Source organism: Lolium rigidum, chromosome 6 (genome assembly GCF_022539505.1).
Source record: "Lolium rigidum isolate FL_2022 chromosome 6, APGP_CSIRO_Lrig_0.1, whole genome shotgun sequence".
Lineage (NCBI taxonomy): Eukaryota > Viridiplantae > Streptophyta > Magnoliopsida > Poales > Poaceae > Lolium > Lolium rigidum.
Window position 1 is genome coordinate 131486086 of NC_061513.1, and position 22902 is coordinate 131508987.

A 22902-nucleotide genomic window follows, 5' to 3' on the forward strand; every position below is an offset into this window, starting at 1 on the left:
TAGACAAATTGAAAATGCTTGAAACTCCTAATGCTACTACACCTGTTAGTTCACCTGAGTCTGTTGATTATTCTAGTGATGATCCTGATGAGGATTATGTGGAGCTTAATGATGATTTTATTGATAAATGCAATTCTATTACTGATGCAAGTAAAATTTAAAAGTTTCTCGCACAACATACTGTTAGATATAAGCTATCTCCTGATCCTAAATTTGCCACATCTCCTATAAACATTAAGGATAAAGATTATGATTTTTCTCTTGATCTATCTCATATAGTTATTGTTGAGAAAACACCCTTTGTGGTACTGAAAAAGAAAGTGCTGTAGAACACATGATTGAACTTTCTTCTATGAGTAGCTTGTTTTCTGATGATATCAAGATGCGTACTTATTTTGTTGCTAAAATTTTTCCTTTCTCATTAAAGGATGATGCTAAAACTTGGTATAATAATTTTCCTCCTGGTTCTATTAAAAGTCCAACTGATTTGCGTGATGTTTTCTTTCGAAAATACTTTCCTGCTAGTGCTCAACATATTGCTTTGCAGAGAATTTATAGATTTGACCAGGAAGATGGAGAGAAATTGCCTGAGGCTTGGGCAAGATTTTGTTCTCTTATCAAAGCTCGACCTGGACATGATCTGGAAAAGAATGATCTACTTGATATATTTTATAGTGGACTAACCATTGAGTCTAGGGCATATTTGGATAGTTGTGCTTGGTTGTGTTTTCAGGAAAAGGACTCCAGACGAAGCTGAAGAATTATTGGCTAAAATAGGCCGGAATCATGATGATTGGTCTACACCTGAACCAACTCCGACGCCGATATTGAAGAAGATGGGTTTGATTAAATTAAATGATGAAGATATGAGGGAAGCCAAGAAGTCTCTTAAGGAGAAAGGTATTAAATCCGAAGATGTGAAGAACTTACCTCCCATAGAAGATCTATGTAAGATAACTTCCCCTTCATCCATGATTGAGGTAAACTCCCTTCAACGCTTTACTAGGGAAGATATTCCATATTCAAAACCTCTTGCTCAAGGCTTAGATGAGTTTGATAATTATATTGTTAAGCAAGAAAAATTCAATATGAGAGTAGAGAATCATTTAATGGAAAATTCTCAAGCTATTAGTGAATTGCATGATATTGTGGAGAGAACCTCCAATGATGTTAAGATGGTTGTTAAACATTTTCATATGATTCAAACTCAAATTGATCAACTAACTAAAGTGCAAAGTGACTTGTTAAAAAATAATTCTAAAGAGAAACATGCTTATGAAGTAACAACTAGAGGCGGTGTTTCTACCCAGGATCCTCTATATCATGAAGGGCACCCCAAAAGAGTTGAACAAGATTCTCAACGAACTAAAGAAATTAGTGCACCTTCAAATAAAAAGAAGAAGAAACATAAAAATGTTGTAGAATCCTCTGAACCTGTTAATGATCCTAATAGTATTTCTATTTCTGATGCTGAAACTGAAAGTGGTAATGAACATGATAAAGATAATGATAAGAATGATGCTTCTGATAAAGAAGAGGTTGAAGATGAACCTGAAAAGCATGCTAAAAATAAAAAGTATAATAAAGAAGATTTTATTGCTAAGAAACATGGTAATGAAAGAGAACCATGGGTTCAAAAGCAAATGCCTTTTCCTGCTAAGAAACTAAAATCAAAGGAAGAAGAACACTATAATAAATTTTGCGATTGGATGAAACCTTTATTCTTGCAAATCCCTTTGACTGATGCTATTAAATTGCCTCCTTATTCAAAGTATATGAAAGATATTGTCACTAACAAACGGAAAATTCCTAATGAGGAGATTTCCACTATGCTTGCTAATTACTCTTTCAATGGCAAAGTTCCAAAGAAGTTGGGCGACCCAGGTATACCTACTATTCCTTGTTCTATTAAGAATAATTATGTTAGAACTGCTCTATGTGATTTGGGAGCCGGTGTTAGTGTTATGCCTTTTTCTCTTTACAAGAGACTTCATTTAGACAAGTTGATACCTACTGATATATCTTTGCAAATGGCTGATAAATCTACTGCTATTCCTGTTGGTATATGTGAGGATGTTCATGTTCAAGTTACTACTAATTGCTTGATATTAACTGATTTTGTTGTGTTGGAAATGCCTGAAGATGATAATATGTCTATTATTCTTGGGAGACCTTTTCTTAACACCGCAGGGGCTGTTATTGATTGCAATAAAGGAAAAGTTACTTTCAATGTGGATGACAAGGAGCATACCGTCTATTTCCCCAAGAGGATTGATAAAGTATGTGGAGTTAATACTATTTCTAATATGAGAACTATCAAAGTTGGGACTATTGATTGTCCTATATATGAGCCTAAAGAAGGATATCAAAATCTTATGATTGGATCCATATCAATTCAATACAAGGTAACATGATTGATTTGAGGTTTATTTCTTCATATGTTATGTAAAATTTATTTGGTGACAAGACTTGATCAACCTTGTTAACAAATTCATTTTATATGCATAGAGGAGTTAAACAACATCTCTTTCTTCCTCCACTTGTTCTACTTGCTGTAGCACTTTTGATTTGCAAAGTTCTTTAGTCAATTAGAGATTTCAAAATCTTTTCCTGTCCAGTAATAATAAATTAATACCCAGAAATGTGCATTTTTCAAAGTTTTCAAAAATTCACAAAAATTATACCGTTGGTCCTATTTTTCGAAGAGACACCTGGGAACACCTGGGGATGACCAGTGGGGCACCCCAGGGTGGCACCCCACAGGCTGGCGCGGCCAGCAAGGGGGGCGCGCCACCCTGGCGTGTGGGCCCCCCTTTGCCCCACTTTTTCATCTCTTCCTCCCACACTCTTCTCTCTCCCGAAAAAGCTCGCACCAGTTTCCTCCCACTCGCGTTTCTGCTCAAGAACTCCAAATTTTTCGATCTCTTTGCTCAGCCCAGATTTCTTGCTGAAATTTGGCACATTTGCTCCATGGTATGTGGCTCCTCCAATGATCCAAGTAGAATTTTGTTTGGTTGAGTATATCTTGAATATTTTGCTGTTGTAGGTAACATGTTTAGTGAGCTTGCATGCTTGTTCTATGATGAAAAAACTAGTTTTGATGCATGATTAGTACTCTAGCAAGTTCCTATAGTAGTTTCCCTCAATTATATGTCACCAAATCAAATTTTATATTGATTGTTGAAAAATTTCAGAAAATGGAGTGGACTAGACATCAACTAAACCAACAAGAATTGGTAGTGCAACAAGTCATGAGAGTTCACCGGGAAGAGGGAGTGTACCCCTCTTACTACCCATGCACTGACTTCATGAGAAGTGCAGGAATCTTGGGAGATGTTCAGAATCTAATTTCTCGTGCAGGGTTGGATGATTTTGTTGATGATGAACCATGCCAATATGCCAAATTGACTATGTCTGTAGTGCAGGACTTTGAATTCAATTGGTCTCAATCTAACCCCATGGTTCGGTACAAAATCTATAACAAAACTGTCAACTTGCCTTTCGTTGATTTTTGTGCAGCCATTAGAGTGCCGCAATGGGGATCGTGCGAGAAGATGAGGGGATCGCCGCAAGAGCTCTTGAATCTCTACAAGATGATTTGTCATGGAAGAAGCTTCTCAGAGGATAGTGGAAAAATTAGTAGCATTCAACTCCCAACTATACGCTACTTTGCCTACTTCATTACCAAATGCGTTCTTGCTAGAAGGAATGGAAGTAAGCTATCTATTCAGGATTTAGCCTTTCTAGCTGTTGCATTACAAGGTGATAGGACTTATAATTTGGGAGCTTTGATAGCATATAGACTTGCTACTAACCGTGAGAAGGGAGGAATTTGTGGAGATCTCATCGCCTCCCGTTTATTAGCTATGCATGGAGTAGAACCTCACCATCTTGATATTCCGCTCTCCGTAGAGAAACTTGACATAGTCTCCATGATTAAACATGAATTTGTCTCTGATTCATCTAACTTGAGTAACCTGTCTTACAACATAACATTTTATAAGAAAACTTGGAGAACAACTAAGAAAACTGAAAAACTAGTAGGATTGCCTGCGCCTGTTCTATTTAACCTTGATTCCAGGGAGGAATGGTCAGTCAATGTATATTTGGAGGGAGATGGCCAGCATGCAAGAGGCGGCACGGAGGAGGCCGAGGAACCCCTCGACTCATCCGATGCAGCAAGTTCTTCGCATCAACATTTTGGGCATGTGGAGCCTTCATCCTTTCCTTCTGCACCGGGACCTTATTATGACTACGCCATGTACGATCCACCGGCGTGGAACCCTGACCCTCGCTGGGATTGATCTCCACTTAGGCCAAAAGCCTAAGCTTGGGGGGAGGTATACCGGCATCACTCATTCTTTGCATACTATGGTTGCTGGATACTTGTATATACTTTTTTAGTTTCTTTAAGTGGTTTTCTAATGAGAGGGAGATGATATTTGGGGAAGTGCTGCCTGAAAACAGATTCTGGACTGTCACCATAAAAATTCTCAAAAACAGCCAGAGCGTTATTTTGCGAAGACAATTTTTGTGCATGTTCCCCAGGTTGTTATCTAACTTTCATTAGTTGAACATTTTTCGATTTGAGCAGCGAAAGAATTTCTTAAAAATCGATTACTGTACTGCTGTCAAGTTTGACGAATTCCTGCTGCTTTGTGTTTATGTGACTTTTCTAGTTTTCATTTTCTAGTTTTTGCTTTGTTTCTTTCCTACAACACAAAAAGACCAAAAATATTTCGGTTGTTTCTCTTCACCATTTGCTTATTTTGGTTTCTTGCTTTTATTTTGCTTTATTTGCTATCGTTGGTTTGCTATAAGAAAATCCAAAAAGATTTTACTTTGTTTGCTTGTTTCCTTTCGTTCTTGTTCCCAATTCGAAAACACCAAAAATATTTGCTTTTCCTCTTTGGTTTTGTAAAGTTCATTATGAGTTCAATGGTCTTTGGTGGCTGGAGCGTGGTTTTCATTTCATATTATCCAAGCTACACAAGTGAAAGGCAATAATGACGATCTACGACAATTCGACTGTGGTGAGAGGCTGGTATGAACTCTATTTGTTTTCATTTTTTTACATATACTCATCCATGTGAGCATGCTTAGTTGGTTCATGTGAGGTATATGTCATTTAAGAAAGTCTAGTAGTTCATGATCTCTCATGTTTAGCTCCAGCTTTATTAATATGAGTAGCATGTCATAGATATTTGCTTGCATTGTTTTATTCATAAATAGGTATGACATTGTGGTATCCTCCTCTCGAATAATTCATTTGAATCGACTTGGCACATGCTCACGCATGCATATGACTGAACAAAAGTCAACTAAGCCTCGATGATTTAATTTGCTTCGCAGTTCTTGTATCACTTTTATGCCTCAGTTAATTTATTTTGCCGCAAGCATGATTATGACAGTTATTGCTCTCTTGATTGTCGCTCCCCAGTCTATTGCTAGCCTTCACTTGTACTGAGCGGGAACGCTGCTCGTGCCTCCAAACCCCTGAAAACCAAATTGTTCCAAAGTGTCCACCATAAATACCTATGCATGGCATTTCAAACCATTCCAAGTAAATTCTCACGCGCTACCTTTAAAACCTTCAAAATGCTTCTCAATTTGTGTAATGTTTATAGCTCATGAGGAAGTATGTGGTGTTTATCTTTCAACCTTGTCATTTACTCTTGACGGACTTTCATAAGGACTAGTGGCACATCCGCTTATCCAATAATTTTGCAAAAAGAGCTGGCAAAGGGTTCCCAGCCCCGATTAATCAAACTTCATTAATAATTCTCTTCACATGTTTTGCTCTGATTCATCAGTAAGCAACTTAATTTTACAAATAGACACTCCTCCATGGTATGAGATTGATGGAAGGCACCCGAGGATTCGGTTAGCCATGGCTTGTGTAAGCAAAGGTTGGGGGGAGTGTCACCCATAATAAAACTAAAATACATGTGTAAACAAAAGAGAAGAGGGATGATCTACCTTGCTGGTAGAGATAACGTCCTTCATGGGAGCCGCTCTTGAAAGTCTGGTTGGCGAGGTAGTTGGTGTACCCATTACCATTCGTTGACAACAACAAACACCTCTCAAAATAATTTTACTCCTGTTTTAAAAATGAAAAGCTCTAGCGCATGTTAATCCCTGCTTCCCTCTGTGAAGGGTCAATCTTTTACTCTTATGTTGTGTCTCCATCCTTTCTATGAGCACTTTCTTGAGAGCACGACTGTCATTCTTAGTATAATATGCTTGTCTCAGAATATTATTGATTGTGGTATAACTTTGATGCTTTTATCTTTGACAATCTCTATTTCTAGTCTTTCTATGAACTTCAGAGGTGCCTGAGCATTTATGTTTTGCTATTCAAATACAGGCAAGCGAGATACCACTCTATCATATCCTTTTATGAACATTGCAATCCTGCTTATAGACATGATTCATGATGCTTATTATTAATTGTTGGTACTTTTTCATGATTGGCATAGCTATTAGATGATCTTATTTGCATGTATCTTATTATGAACTGCCTAAGTGTTAGCCATATCATGAGAATATATACATCATATGAACAAATGTGTTCGTGAAAGTTCTTTTATCGCGTCGCTTGTTAATCGAATTGCTTGAGGACAAGCAATAAGCTAAGCTTGGGGGAGTTGATACGTCCAAAATGTATCTACTTTCCCGAACACTTTTGCTATTGTTTTGCCTCTAATTTGTGTATTTTGGATGCAACTAACACGGACTAACGTTGTTTTCAGCAGAACTGTTCTGGTGTCTCATTTTTGTGCAGAAATCCAACTTTCAGGAAAATCCTCAGAAATTATGCGAAAGGTCCTATTTTTCCAGAAGACTGACGGAGCCAGAAGGGCAAGCCAGGTGGAGGCCCGAGGGCCCCAAACCCTAGGGCGGCGCGGCCCTAGCGTGTGGCCCCCTCGGTCGGCCTCCGACGCCCTCCTTTGGACTACTTAACGCCTTCGACCTAAAAACGCACGAGAGAGAAGTCGAAGTTGCCAGAAACCCTCCAGAACGCCGCCACATCGTGAAACTCCGTCTCGGGGACCAGAAGTCTCTGTTCTGGCACTCCGCCGGGACGGGGAATTGGAGGAGATCATCACCGCCATCACCACCGACGCCTCTCCATCGACCAGCAATGTTTTCCCCATCCATGTGTGAGTAATTCCCCCGCTGTAGGCTGAAGGGGATGGTAGGGATTGTATGAGATTGGTCATGTAATAGCATAAGATTGTTAGGGCATAGTGCCTAGTGTCCGTAATTGTTACTTTGATGATATTGTTGCAACTTGTTATGCTTAATGCTTGTCACTAGGGCCCGAGTGCCATGATCTCAGATCTGAACATGTTATTATTTCATCATGATATGCATTGTTTTATGATCTTACCCGCAAGTTGTATACACATGTCGCTGTCCGGAACCAAAGGCCCCGAAGTGACAGAAATCGGGACAACCGGAGGGGATGGCGGTGATGTGAGGATCAGATGTGTTCACGAAGTGTTAATGCTTTGCTCCGGTACTCTATTAAAAGGAGTACCTTAATATCCAGTAGATTCCCTAGAGGCTCGGCTGCCACCGGCTGGTAGGACAAAAGATGTTGTGCAAGTTTCTCATTGCGAGCACGTACGACTAAATATGGAACACATGCCTATGGATTGCTTTGTACTTGGACACCGTTTTATTATTATCTGCAAATGCCTTGCTTTGATTGTTACATGAGTTTCTCTCATCCTTGCAACGCCCGTCATCCATCCCTGTGCCTACAGTATTTTAATCATGTTGTTTACTATAATCACTACTGTTGTCTCTGTTACTCTGCTGCTGTTATTTCACTACTGCTACTGCTATAAACTCGTTACTATCGATAAACTCTTGCGAGCAAGTTCTGTTTCCAGGTGCAGCTGAATTGACAACTCCGCTGTTAAGGCTTTCAAGTATTCTTTGTCTCCCCTTGTGTCGAATCAATAAATTGGGTTTTACTTCCCGTGAAGACTGTTGCGATCCCCTATACTTGTGGGTTATCACTTATCCGCAAGGAGGGCGAATTCCAGCTCAAGAGGAGAACTGACAGTGAAACCATCAAGGCACAGCAGAAGGAGCTAGGGGGACTCCGGAAATACATGGAAACAGCGGAGGGTTGTTGGGACTTGCTGAACTCCGACTTCATGGGTATGTCCTCCAAGCTTATAGAGTAATGCATGTGTTGTGCTAATTTTTACTATACTTATCCAAAATTGCGCCCTTCAGATCCGCTTGGATACAATGAAGAACGCCGGAGCCAGTTCCCGCGCGACGATCTGCTTCAGTTAGCCGGGGAAGACTACAAAGACCTCATCTCCGCCTCCAGGAAGATATGCCACAACCTTAATATCAAAGAGAGCCGAACCTGCGATGTGCGCGAGCTCATTGAGAGGATGGATGTGCTCCCGGAATTGGTAGTGGATTGATACGTCTCAAACGTATCTATAATTTCTTATGTTCCATGCTACTTTTATGATGATACTCACATGTTTTATACACATTATATGTCATATTTATGCATTTTGTGGCACTAACCTATTAACGAGATGCCGAAGAGCCGATTCTGTCGTTTTCTGCTGTTTTTGGTTTCAGAAATCCTAGTAAGGAAATATTCTCGGAATTGGACGAAATCAACGCCCAGGGGCCTATTTTCACACGAAGCTTCCAGAAGACCGAAGGAGTCACGAAGTGGGGCCACGAGGTGGCCAAACACTAGGGCGGCGCGGCCTGGGCCTTGGCCGCGCCGGCCTGTTGTGTGGGGCCCTTGTGTGCCCCCCTGACCTATCTCTTCCGCCTACTTATAGCCTTCGTCGCGAAACCCCCAGTACCGAGAGCCACGATACGGAAAACCTTCCAGAGACGCCGCCGCCGCCAATCCCATCTCGGGGGATTCGAGAGATCGCCACCGGCACCCTGCCGGAGAGGGGAATCATCTCCCGGAGGACTCTACACCGCCATGGTCGCCTCCGGATTGATGTGTGAGTAGTTCACCCCTGGACTATGGGTCCATAGCAGTAGCTAGATGGTCGTCTTCTCCCCATTGTGCTATCATTGTTAGATCTTGTGAGCTGCCTATCATGATCAAGATCATCTATCTGTAAAGCTACATGTGCGTTTGTTGGGATCCGATGAATAATGAATACTATGCTATGTTGATTATCAATCTATCTATGTGTTGTTTATGATCTTGCATGCTCTCCGTTGCTAGTAGAGGCTCTGGCCAAGTCATTGCTTGTAACTCCAAGAGGGGGTACTTATGCTCGATAGTGGGTTCATGTGTCCATTAAATCTGGGGGAGTGACAGCAATCTCTAAGGTTGTGGATGTGCTGTTGCCACTAGGGATAAAACATCAATTCTATATCTAAGGATGTATTTGTTGATTACATTACGCACTATACTTAATGCAATTGTCTGTTGTTTGCAACTTAATACTGGAAGGGGTTCGGATGATAACCTGAAGGTGGACTTTTTAGGCATAGATGCATGCTGGATAGCGGTCTATGTACTTTGTCGTAATGCCCAATTAAATCTCACACTACTCATCATATCATGTATGTGCATTGTTATGCTCTCCTTATTTGTCAATTGCCCAACTGTAATTTGTTTACCCAATATGCTATTTCTTATGGGAGAGACACCTCTAGTGAACTGTGGACCCCGGTCCATTCTTTTACATCGAATACAATCTACTGCAATACTTGTTCTACTGTTTTCTGCAAACATCATCTTCCACACTATACATCTAATCCTTTGTTACAACAAGCCGGTGAGATTGACAACCTCACTGTCACGTAGGGGCAAAGTAATTTGGTTGTGTTGTGCAGGTTTCACGTTGGCGCCGGAATCCCTGGTGTTGCGCCGCACTACACTCCGTCGCCAACAACCTTCAACGTGCTTCTTGGCTCCTACTGGTTCGATAAACTTTGGTTTCTTACTGAGGGAAACTTGCTGTTGTACACATCACACCTTCCACTTGGGGTACCCAACGGGCGTGTGTTTTACGCGTCAACAAGCTAATTTCTGGCGCCGTTGCCGGGGAGATCAAGACACGCTGCAAGGGGAGTCTCCACCTCCAATCTCTTTACTTTGTTTTTGTCTTGCTTTACTTTTATTTACTACTTTGTTTGCTGCACTAAAACAAAACACAAAAAAATTAGTTGCTAGTTTTACTTTATTTACTATCTTGTTTGCTATATTAAAAACACAAAAAATTAGTTACTTGCATTTAATTTACTTATTTCATCATGTTTCCTCCTAAGTTCACTCTAAAAGACATACCGGTAGGACGAGGGTCTATCATTGGAAGAGATAATATAAAAGAATTTTTCACCCATATTAGTATGCATGAAGAGCTTGAAGATATACCCCTGGCAAAAACCGTCCCTACTTATGAAAATGCCTCTGTCTGTTTGGTACGCATGATAGAAACTAGATTTATTAGTCTCAACCCCCTGATACAACACATGTTTCTTACACTTTCTGATATGGAGAGGGGAGAAAAGAGAGATTTTGTTTTAAAATTCCTTGTTCGAGAATTTGAAGATATAGCTAAAGAAGCTAGAAAAGTTTTTATTAAGCATAAGAGGCTTGGTATGTTTACCGATTTTAAAAGAACACTTGAAAAGATGGATATGGATAGAATAAGGTACACTAATAATGTTAATGATGGTGGGGAGATTAAAGTACCGATACCTATTAAGCTCCTAGGAATGCATGAAACACTAGAAAAGAATTTCGATTGGATTGTTCCTGAAAATTTGTTTGATGAGAATAGCAAGCCTAAAAGTAATGTAAAAGGAGCCTCTGAAACTTACATAGATAAGATACAATGTGTTGATGCTTCATCTCTTTATAACACTTGATTCACACTTTCTGCGCCTAGCTGAAAGGCGTTAAAGAAAAGCGCTTATGGGAGACAACCCATCATTTTACTACAGTATTTTTGTTTTATATTTGAGTCTTGGAAGTTTTTACTACTGTAGCAACCTCTCCTTATCTTAGTTTTATTGCATTTTTGTGCCAAGTGAAGTCTTTGATAGTAGAGTTGATACTAGATTTGGATTGCTGCGCAGTAACAGATTTCTTGCTGTCACGAATTTGGGTTAAATTCTCTGTAGGTAACTCAGAAAATTATGCCAATTTACGTGAGTGATCCTCAGATATGTACGCAACTTTCATTCAATTTTAGCATTTTCATCTGACCAAGTCTGGTGCCTCTAAAAAATTCGTCTTTACGAACTGTACTGTTTTGACAAATTCTGCCTTTTATTTCACATTGCCTGTTTTGCTGTGTTGGATGGATTTCTTTGTTCCATTAACCTCCAGTAGCTTTGTGCAATGTCCAGAAGTGTTAAGAATGATTGTGTCACCTCTGAACATGTGAAATTTTTGATTATGCACTAACCCTCTAATGAGTTTGTTTCGAGTTTGGTGTGGAGGAAGTTTTCAAGGGTCAAGAGAGGAGGATGATACAATATGATCAAGGAGAGTGAAAGCTCTAAGCTTGGGGATGCCCCGGTGGTTCACCCCTGCATATTTCAACAAGACTCAAGCGTCTAAGCTTGGGGATGCCCAAGGCATCCCCTTCTTCATCGACAACATTATCAGGTTCCTCTAGTGAAACTATATTTTTATTCCGTCACATCTTATGTACTTTACTTGGAGCGTATGTTTGTTCTTATTTTTGTTTTGCTTGAATAAATGCTTGTGTGGGAGAGAGACACGCTCCGCTGTTGCATATGGACAAATATTTCCTTAGCTTTACTCATAATATTCATGGCGAAGGTTGAACTGCTTCGTTAAATTGTTATATGGTTGGAAACAGAAAATGCTATATGTGGTAATTGGTATAATATCTTGAATAATGTGATACTTGGCAATTGTTGTGCTCATGTTTAAGCTCTTGCATCATATACTTTGCACCTATTAATGAAGAAATACACAGAGCTTGCTAAAATCTGGTTTGCATGTTTGGTTTCTCTAAGTCTAGATATTTTCTGGTGAGAGTTTGAACAACAAGGAAGACGGTATAGAGTCTTATAATGCTTTCAATATGTCTTTTATGTGAGTTTTGCTGTACCGGTTCATACTTGAGTTTGCTTCAAACAACCTTGCTAGCCTAAACCTTGTATCGAGAGGGAATACTTCTCATGCATCCAAAATCCTTGAGCCAAACACTATGCCATTTGTGTCCACCATACCTACCTACCACATGGTATTTCTCCGCCATTCCAAAGTAAATTGCTTGAGTGCTACCTTTAAAATTTCCATTCTTTATCTTTGCAATATATAGCTCATGGGACAAATAGCTTAAAAAACTATTGTGGTATTGAATATGTACTTATGCATCTTATCTCTTATAAGTTGCTTGTTGAGCGATAACCATGTTCCTGGGGACGCCATCAACTATTTCTTTGTTGAATATCATGTGAGTTGCTATGCATGTTCGTCTTGTCCGAAGTAAGAGTGATTTATCATGATCAAATGGTTTGAGTATGCATATTGTTACGGAAGAACATTGGGCCGCTAACTAAAGCCATGATCCATGGTGGAAGTTTCAGTTTGGACAACAAACCTCAATCTCTTATGAGAATATTATTTGTTGTTGAATGCTTATGCATTAAAGAGGAGTCCATTATCTCGTTGTCTATGTTGTCCCGGTATGGATGTCTAAGTTGAGAATAATCAAAAGCGAGAAATCCAATGCGAGCTTTCTCCTTAGACCTTTGTACGAAGCGGCATAGAGGTACCCCTTTGTGACACTTGGTTGAAACATGTGTTATGCTATGATAATCCATGTAAATCCAAGCTAATTAGGACAAGGTGCGGGCACTATTGGTATACTATGCATGAGGCTTGCAACTTGTAGGATATAATTTACATAACACATATGCTTTATTACTACCGTTGAAAAAATTGTTTCTTGTTTTCAAAATAAAAGCTCTAGCACAAATATAGCAATCCATGCTTCCCTCTGTGAAGGGCCTTTCTTCTACTTTCATTGTTGAGTCAGTTTACCCATTTCCTTCTATCTCAAAAAGCAAACACTTGTGTTAACTATGCATTGATTCCTACATACTTGCATATTGCACTTGTTATATTACTTTATGTTGACAATATCCATGAGATATACATGTTATAAGTTGAAAGCAACCGCTGAAACTTAATCTTCCTTTGTGTTGCTTCAATGCCTTTACTATGAAACTATTGCTTTATGAGTTAACTCTTATGCAAGACTTATTGATGCTTGTCTTGAAAGTACTATCCATGAAAAGTCTTTGCTATATGATTCATTTGTTTACTCATTACATTTACCATTGTTCCAAATCGATGCATTCATTACATGTGCTTACAATAGTATTGATCAAGATTATGTTGGTAGCATTGTCACTAAGAAATTATCTTTGTTATCATTTACCTACTCGGGACGAGTAGGAACTAAGCTTGGGGATGCTTGATACGTCTCAAACGTATCTATAATTTCTTATGTTCCATCCTACTTTTATAATGATACTCACATGTTTTATACACATTATATGTCATATTTATGCATTTCCGGCACTAACCTATTAACGAGATGCCGAAGAGCCGATTCTTGTTTTATCGCTGTTTTTGGTTTCAGAAATCCTAGTAAGGAAATATTCTCGGAATTGTACGAAATCAACGCCCAGGGGCCTATTGTCACACGAAGCTTCCATAAAACCGAAGGAGTCACGAAGTGGGGCCACGAGGTGGCCAAACACTAGGGCGGCGCGGCCTGGGCCTTGGCCGCGCCGGCCTGTTGTGTGGGGCCCTCGTGTGGCCCCCTGACTTATCTCTTCCGCCTACTTATAGCCTTCGTCGCCAAACCCCCAGTACCGAGAGCCACGATACGGAAAACCTTCTAGAGACGCCACCGCCGCCAATCCCATCTCGGGGGATTCAGGAGATCGCCTCCGTTACCCTGCCGGAGAGGGGAATCATCTCCCGGAGGACTCTACACCGCCATGGTCGCCTCCGGATTGATGTGTGAGTAGTTCACCCCTGGACTATGGGTCCATAGCAGTAGCTAGATGGTCGTCTTCTCCCCATTGTGCTATCATTGTCTGATCTTGTGAGCTGCCTATCATGATCAAGATCATCTATCTGTAAAGCTACATGTGCGTTTGTTGGGATCCGATGAATAATGAATACTATGCTATGTTGATTATCAATCTATCTATGTGTTGTTTATGATCTTGCATGCTCTCCGTTGCTAGTAGAGGCTCTGGCCAAGTCATTGCTGCCTCTCTCCCACACAAGCATTTATTCAAGCAAAACAAAAATAAAAACAAACAGACGCTCCAAGTAAAGTACATAAGATGTGACCGAATAAAAATATAGTTTCAAGAGAAGTGACCTGATAATGTTGTCGATGAAGAAGGGGATGCCTTGGGCATCCCCAAGCTTAGACGCTTGAGTCTTCTTGATATATGCAGGGGTGAACCACCGGGGCATCCCCAAGCTTAGAGCTTTCACTCTTCTTGATCATAGTATATCATCCTCCTCTCTTGACCCTTGAAAACTTCCTCCACACCAAACTCAAAACAAACTCATTAGAGGGTTAGTGCATAATCAAAAACTCACATGTTCAGAGGTGACACAATCATTCTTAACACTTCGGACATTGCTCAAAGCTACCGGAAGGTAATGGAACAAAGAAATCCATCCAACACGAGCAAAAGAGGCAATGTGAAATAAAAGGCAGAATCTGTCAAAACAAAACAGTCCGTAAAGACGAATTTTTTAGAGGCACCAGACTTGCTCAGATGAAAATACTCAAATTGAATGAAAGTTGCGTACATATCTGAGGATCACGCACGTAAATTGGCTTAATTTTCTGAGTTACCTACAGAGAATTAGGCCCAGATTCGTGACAGCAAGAAATCTGTTTCTGCGCAGTAATCCAAATCTAGTATGAACCTTACTATCAAAGACTTTACTTGGCACAACAATGCAATAAAATAAGATAAGGAGAGGTTGCTACAGTAGTAACAACTTTCAAGACACAAATATAAAACAAAGTTACTGTAGCAAAATAAACACATGGGTTATCTCCCAAGAAGTTCTTTCTTTATAGCCATAAAGATGGGCTCAGCAGTTTTAATGATGCACTCGCAAGAAATAGTATTTGAAGCAAAAGAGAGCATCAAGAGGCAAATTCAAAACAACTTTAAGCCTAACATGCTTCCTATGAAAAGGAATCTTGTAAATAAACAAGTTATGTAGGCATAATGCAATAAGCATAGGAAAACTAGACAAGCGCAACTTCAAGATTTTTAGCATATAGAGAGGTGTTTTAGTGACATGAAAATTTCTACCACCATATTTTCCTCTCTCATAATAATGTCCAGTAGCATCATGAGCAAACTCAACAATATAACTATCAAATGAAACATTCTTATCATGAGTCTCATGCATAAAATTATTACTCTCCACATAAGCATAGTCAATTTTATTAATTGTAGTGGGAGAAAATTCAACAAATTAGCTATCATTATTATTCTCATCAAGTGTAGGAGACATAGTGTAATCATCATAAAATGTACTCTCCATAGTAGGTGGCACCAAAAGGATACTATCATTATAATCATCATAAATAGGAGGTAAAGTATCATCAAAGTAAATTTTCTCCTCAATGCCAGGGGACTAAAAAGATCATGCTCATCAAAACCAGCTTCCCCAAGCTTAGAATTTTCCATATCATTAGCAACAATAGTGTTCAATGTGTTCATGCTAATATGTTCCATGGGTTTTTTAATTTTCGGATCAAACCATCCATGTCTTAAATCGGGAAATAGAATAAGAAGCTCATTGTTGTCCATTATGCCTAACTAGTGTAAACAAGAAACAAAAAGATGCAATTGCAGGATCTAAAGGAAATAGCTTCGAGCACAAACACAATGGCGCCAGAAAAGTACTGTTACCTGGAACCGAAGTATGAGTGCCTTTTACCTTTCCTCCCCGGCAACAGCGCCAGAAAATAGCTTGATGTCTACGTCCCCTCCTTTTCCTGTAGACAGTGTTGGGCCTCCAAGAGCAGAGGTTTGTAGAACAGCAGCAAGTTTTCCCTTAAGTGGATCACCCAAGGTTTATCGAACTCAGGGAGGAAGAGGTCAAAGATATCCCTCTCATGCAACCCTGCAACCACAAAGCAAGAAGTCTCTTGTGTCCCCAACACACCTAATAGGTGCACTAGTTCGGCGAAGAGATAGTGAAATACAGGTGGTATGAATAAGTATGAGCAGTAGTAACGGCGCCAGAAAAGTGCTTTGCCCAGGACTGGCGTGTAGTTGATGGTGGTAATGTTGCGGGAAGTACAGATGCAGTAAAACAGTAAACAAGCAGCGATAGCAGTATTGGAAACAAGGCCTAGGGATCATACTTTCACTAGTGGACACTCTCAACATTGATCACATAACAGAATAAATAGATAGATGCTAGACTCTACACTCTCTTGTTGGATGATGAACACCACTAATTGTGTAGGATTACACGAACCCTCAATGCCGGAGTTAACAAGCTCCACAATATTCGATGTTCATATTTAAATAACCTTAGAGTGCTCAACGGATCAACATAACCAAACCAAGTACTAACATAGCATGCACACTTGTCACCTTCACGCTACGAAAGGAGGAATAGATCACATCAATACTATCATAGCAATAGTTAACTTCATAATCTACAAGAGATCACAATCATAGCCTACGCCAAGTACTACACGATGCACACACTTGTCACCATTACACCGTGCGGGAGGAATAAACTACTTTAATAACATCACTAGAGTAGCACATAGATAAATTGTGATACAAAACACATTGCAATCATAAAGAGATATAAATAAGCACTTCACTATGCCATTCAACGAGTGAATAAGTATTCTCGTGAAATATAGCCTAAGAGACCCACACGGTGCACACACTCGTCACCTTTACACACGTGGGACAAGGAGTCTCCGGAGATCACATAAGTAAAATCCACTTGACTAGCATAATGACATCTAGATTACAAGCATCATCATATGAATCTCAATCATGTGAGGCAGCTCATGAGATTATTGTATTGAAGTACATAGGGAGAGAGATGAACCACATAGCTACCGGTACAGCCCTTAGCCTCGATGGAGAACTACTCCCTCCTCATGGGAGACATCAGCGTTGATGGAGATGGCGGTGATGTCGATGGAGAAGCCTTCGGGGGCACTTCCCCGTCCCGGCGGCGTGCCGGAACAGAGACTCCTGTCCCCCAGATCTTGGCTTCGCGATGGCGGCGGCTCTGGAAGGTTTCTCGTACCGTGGCTTTTTCGTCGATCGTGATAGGGTTTTCGCGACGGAGGCTTTAAGTAGGCGGAATGGCAAGGTCGGTGGAGTCCTGGTGGGACCACACACTAGGCCGGCGCGGCCAGGGCTTGGGCCGCGCCGCCCTACTGTGTCCCCACCTCGTGGCCCCACTTCGTTTCCCCTTCGGACTTCTGGAAGCTTCGTGGAAAAATAGGACCCTGGGCGTTGATTTCGTCCAATTCCGAGAATATTTCCTTACTAGGATTTCTGAAACTAAAAACAGCAGAAACGACGAAGCGGCCCTTCGGCATCTCGTCAATAGGTTAGTTCCGGAAAACGCATAAATATGACATAAAGTGTGCATAAAACATGTAGGTATCATCAATAATGTGGCATGGAACATAAGAAATTATCGATACGTCGGAGACGTATCAATTGCTTGTAACTCCAAGAGGGGGTACTTATGCTCGATAGTGGGTTCATGTCTCCATTAAATGCGGGGAGTGACAAGCAACCTCTAAGGTTGTGGATGTGTTGTTGCCACTAGGGATAAAACATCAATTCTATATCTAAGGATGTATTTGTTGATTACATTACGCACCATACTTAATGCAATTGTCCATTGTTTGCAACTTAATACTCGGAAGGGGTTTGGATGATAACCTCGAAGGTGGACTTTTTAGGCATAGATGCATGCTGGATAGCGGTCTATGTACTTTGTCGTAATGCCCAATTAAATCTCACACTACTCATCATATCATGTATGTGCATTGTTATGCTCTCCTTATTTGTCAATTTCCCAACTGTAATTTGTTTACCCAATATGCTATTTCTTATGGGAGAGACACCTCTAGTGAACTGTGGACCCCGGTCCATTCTTTTACATTGAATACAATCTACTGCAATACTTGTTCTACTGTTTTCTGCAAACATCATCTTCCACACTATACATCAAATCCTTTGTTACAGAAAGCCGGTGAGATTGACAACCTCACTGTCACGTTGGGGCAAAGTAATTTGGTTGTGTTGTGCAGGTTCCATGTTGGCGCCGGAATCCCTGGTGTTGCGCCGCACTATACTCCGTCACCAACAACCTTCAACGTGCTTCTTGGCTCCTACTGGTTCGATAAACCTTGGTTTCTTACTGAGGGAAACTTGCGATTCCGGCGGACCAGGTCTCCGGCCATAAACGACCGATTCCGGACTCGACGACTATGGTAGCGTCGGAGCTTCTGCTGGTATATGGTGGAGCGTTGGTCAGCTAAATTCCGAGCTTCTTCGATCAGGTCCACAGATAGCTGTCTGGCCTTGTCAGCAGTTTCTTCATCATAGGCGGAAACTCGCGGTGAATCGTGGATGATGTCGGAGGGGAGTACGGCCTCGGATCCGTATACCAGGAAGAAAGGAGTAAATCCAGTTGACTCTGTTAGGGGTAGTTCGTAAACTCCACAGGACGAATCTAACTCATCAGCCCAAGCTCCAGCTGCGCGGCGCAGCGGTTCTTCAAGGCGTGGTTTAATTCCTGATAATATGAGGCCATTGGCCCTTTCAACCTGTCCATTGGACTGTGGATGAGCGACAGAGGCAATGTCCAGCTGTATCCCTACGTCCTCACAGTAATCCTTCAGCTCTCCCTGTGCGAAGTTAGTGCCGTTATCTGTGATTATGTTGTGCGGGATGCCGAATCTCATCACGAGGCTGCAGACAAATTTTAGTGTCGTAGCACCGTCGGCTTTTCTCACTGGCTTTGTGTCGTCGTGGTGAACGAGCAGATGCCATAGGATGGCTTAAGTTGGGGCCGAATGTGCGCTAGAGGATTCGGAGGAGGGTTTGTGATAAGATTAGATGAACTTCCGGATGCTTTCCTCAAGAACACAACCAAGGGTAGCGAAACAAGAAGAAGAACACAAGGAAGAACTCCGCTCTAGATCTTTCTCTTTATTGCTCTTAGCAAATTACAGGTTTGTGGCTACAGCATAACAGCTTACACACTTGCACGCAACAGGCTGTATAAGATCGTACTCAATCGTGCCCGTAATGGGGCTACCCCCTCTCCTTATATAGTGGAGAGATGGCTTGCAGGGCAAGAAACCCTAATGGCATCTAATGGTATCTGATGGCATCTAATGGCATCTTTGACTAGACAAACTACTTTTACAAAGTCACTTTAATCATAAACGGCGGCGCCGGTATCTTTAATCATGGAGGCTGACGTCCTGCGGCTGCTTTTGGCGTCATCCTCCTCCTTTGGCGTCAGGGCTTCGCTTAAAGCTACTTTGCTTAGCTCATCCTTGTCTTCTAGCTCTGGAGAATCTTTGACCAGCCTTGCCGACAAGCACCTCTTACCGGTAACCCGGTGTCTTCTTTATCCGGCTCTCGGTATACCCTCTTGGGGATACCGGCTTAGCTTTACCTAACCAAATTCTTAGTTTCGACCTCCGGTATCAATATTAAACCGGTATCTTGATGGCTCAGACCATCCGGTTTGGCATGCCTTTGGCATACCGGGGGTCACCCCCCCAACATTAGTCCCCGAAGCTGGTGTAGTCTGGTGGATTCTATCCAACAGACCATGCCAGGTTCCCATATCTTAAGATTCCGGTTTAATCTTTCCGGAGGTCAGCTCTGTTTCCGGCATCTTTGCCGCACTCGTCTCTTTTCTCTCTTTGCAAAGTGTTTTCCGGTATCTCATTCTCCGGTATCTTAGATATTAACTCTCTCCTCGGCGAAGTCGAGAATTTCTCGGGTACAGTGCCTGTCAGTGACATGCGCACTGTACCTGACCGCGCCAGCGTCAGGGGTCACTTCCCTTCGGCTCCCGCGCCCTTATTAAATGTGGCGCACCGGATCCTGGCTGCCGTTCCGGATCCGTGCGGCGAGCCTGTGGCCTCTCCTTTTTCGCGTGTGTACCGACGTGCCACGTGGCGGCCCACGAGGCGAACCGCCGCGGGCCGGCAGTTGCCAGCCCACTAAGCCCTCCTCCTATAAATGGGGGAGTTGCTTCTTCCTCTTTTTTCCTTCGCACTTCTCCAGTTCTTCGCGCACAGAGAACTTTCGCCTCCTCACGCCCTTGCCATAGCAGTTCCTCGCCGGAGCTCTGACGCCCAGCGAACTTCCGCCGCAGCATCGCCAAACCTCGCCAAGGTTTTGCCGTGCGGAGACTCCTCGCGGCGTTGCTCCTGCGGCCCCGCGTTCGTGCTTCTTCGAGTTCATCTTCGCCCGCCCGTCGCCGGACTTCTCCAACGACCTCGAGCTCTCTGCTCCACCGGCAAACTTCTTCCTCTACATCTCCGCCGCCTCAGGTTAGGCTAGATTGGCTTTTACCCTTCTTTTCCTCACTTTCTAGATCTTGGGCCGATAGCGTATTTATTTCCCCTTTTCTTTTGCTTTTCCTCTTACTCGTAGATCTTCGCGCGAGGGTAGATCTGGGGAAAACGGTTTTCCGGTTAAATTCCGATGTCTAGCGAGCAGTTTCTTTCCGAGTCCTCCTCCAGTAGCGAACAAAGTGCATCTTCCGACGGGCTGAGTGCGGAACTCGCCGAGATGGAAATAGACTCCGGCAGGGATCAAGAAGCCGGTAGTTCTAGCCAAGCTTCCGGACAAGATCTATCCCACATCACACGCGGAGCCTGGAAAGGCTCCGACGTCACCCAACACGAAATAGACTGGCTCTACCGGTTTAGGAGGATACCGGAAGGAGTCTCCTGCCGGCTTCCTGGCGACGAAATCGAACCGGTACCCAACCCCGGTGAGTACGTCGTTTTTCTTGCTCACTTCGAGCGTGGCTTCGGCCTTCCGGTTTCCGATTTCTTCCGCCGGTTTCTTGACTTCTACAAACTTCAACCTCACCATCTTCCTGGCAATGCCATTTTCTATCTTTCTTGTTATGCCACCTTCATGGAGGCTTACATTGGCATTCGCCCCTCTCGCGAGACTTTTGCTCGCTTCTTTGCTCTTCGGATTAACTCCGTTCAGGGCAAGGATATTCCCAAGCCTAAACCCCCCGTACAATGCGGGTCTTGCATCATTGGCAAGCGCCAAGGGAGCCCCTTTTTCAAGTTTATCGGTCTCGAGTCATGCCGGGCATGGCAAGAGACCTTCTTCTACGTGAAGAACGACGGTGCCGCGAATCTCATTGATTTACCGGCTTACGATCCGGCGCCGCCCCGAAGAACCAACTGGAGCTACTTCCCCGGATCCAATCTTTCCGAAACAAACCGGATAGTGCGCTTCATCGAGAAGCTGAGGAAGGAAACCAACATCTGCTCCGACGATATCGTCCGCACATTAATCTCACGCCGTGTGCTCCCTCTTAAGCGCCGGGTGCACAAGATGAGCGAGATGTACGGCCCTGGCAATCCCACGAAGATCACCGGCCTCCCTTTGAGCAAAAAGGACGTAGTCCGCAAGGCTAAGCAGATCTGCAAGACTGCCATGCCCTATGATTGGGAGTGGGGCCTCCGGCCTCTTAGCTCCACCAACCCTCCGACTCAGGAAGTAAGAGTTTGCGTAATCCGGGTTCTCGTACCGGTAACTTTTGCGTTGTGATTAACTTGCTTTTCATTTGTTTTCAGGCCAAAGACCGCTTCCCGGGCATCTTATCAGATCGGCGGGGCATCTGCCAGAAGCGCCCCTTGGACCGGGTTGATCCCGACCCTTACATCCTCTGGGGTGACCTTAAGATGGGCCGAACCCACCTTTCGCGTCCCGGTAAATCCTCGTCGGAAGCTCCTGGCTCCATGAACTCCCTTTGCATGAGGTAGCTTTTACTTCCCGGTATCTTATGTTTCTTGTTACTTTTCCTCTGTAGAGGCCCCCTCAACTGGCGTGCCACTGCAGGTCCATGAGCACGTTGCGCCCCTGCGCGCCGAGGCCGGCGATGAGTTCATGGCCAATCTTGCTCCGCGGCTCAAGAAGAACAAGGCCCCGGCAGCCGATGCCGGCCCGAGCGACAGCCCTCCCAGCAAACGCTTCCGGACGGAAGTTGTCGCAGGGAAGGAGTGCGGCAAGAGGCGCCACAAGGGCAAGCAAATGCCGACCGCCTCCGGGTAAGCCCTTGCTTCACTTTTTGCCTTGCTTTTACCAACTTTTCTCCTTCCGGTTTCTTTTTTGCACACTCTTTTCCGGTTGCTTTTTCCAACCTTTCTCTTTTTCTTGCTCAGCCCTGCGCTCAAGCTAGGCCCAAGGCCCGAGAGCTCTGAGGGAACCACAAGGACCTCATCTCCCTCACACCCAAGCCCGGCACCATCTGGTGCCGGCAACACCTCTGCCTCCCCTCTGGGGGGCACAACAAGTTCGGGGCGCGCGGCCCCTACACCTCCAGATCACCGCGCAGAGGAGGAGCAAGCCTCACCTCTAGGAAAGCAAGATACCGGCGCCAGCAACACCGGCGCCGATGCAGAAGCTTCCAGGCAGGCGGAACCTGTGGTTTCTCCTGCCCCCAAGAAAAAGAAGAAGAAGATAGCGGAGCCTTCCCCCTCCACGGAGATGCCACCGCCGCAAGCTCCCAGCGCCAAGCCAACCGAGGCCGCGCCAACGCCACCGCCAGAAGCCCCCAAGATCGCCAAGGAG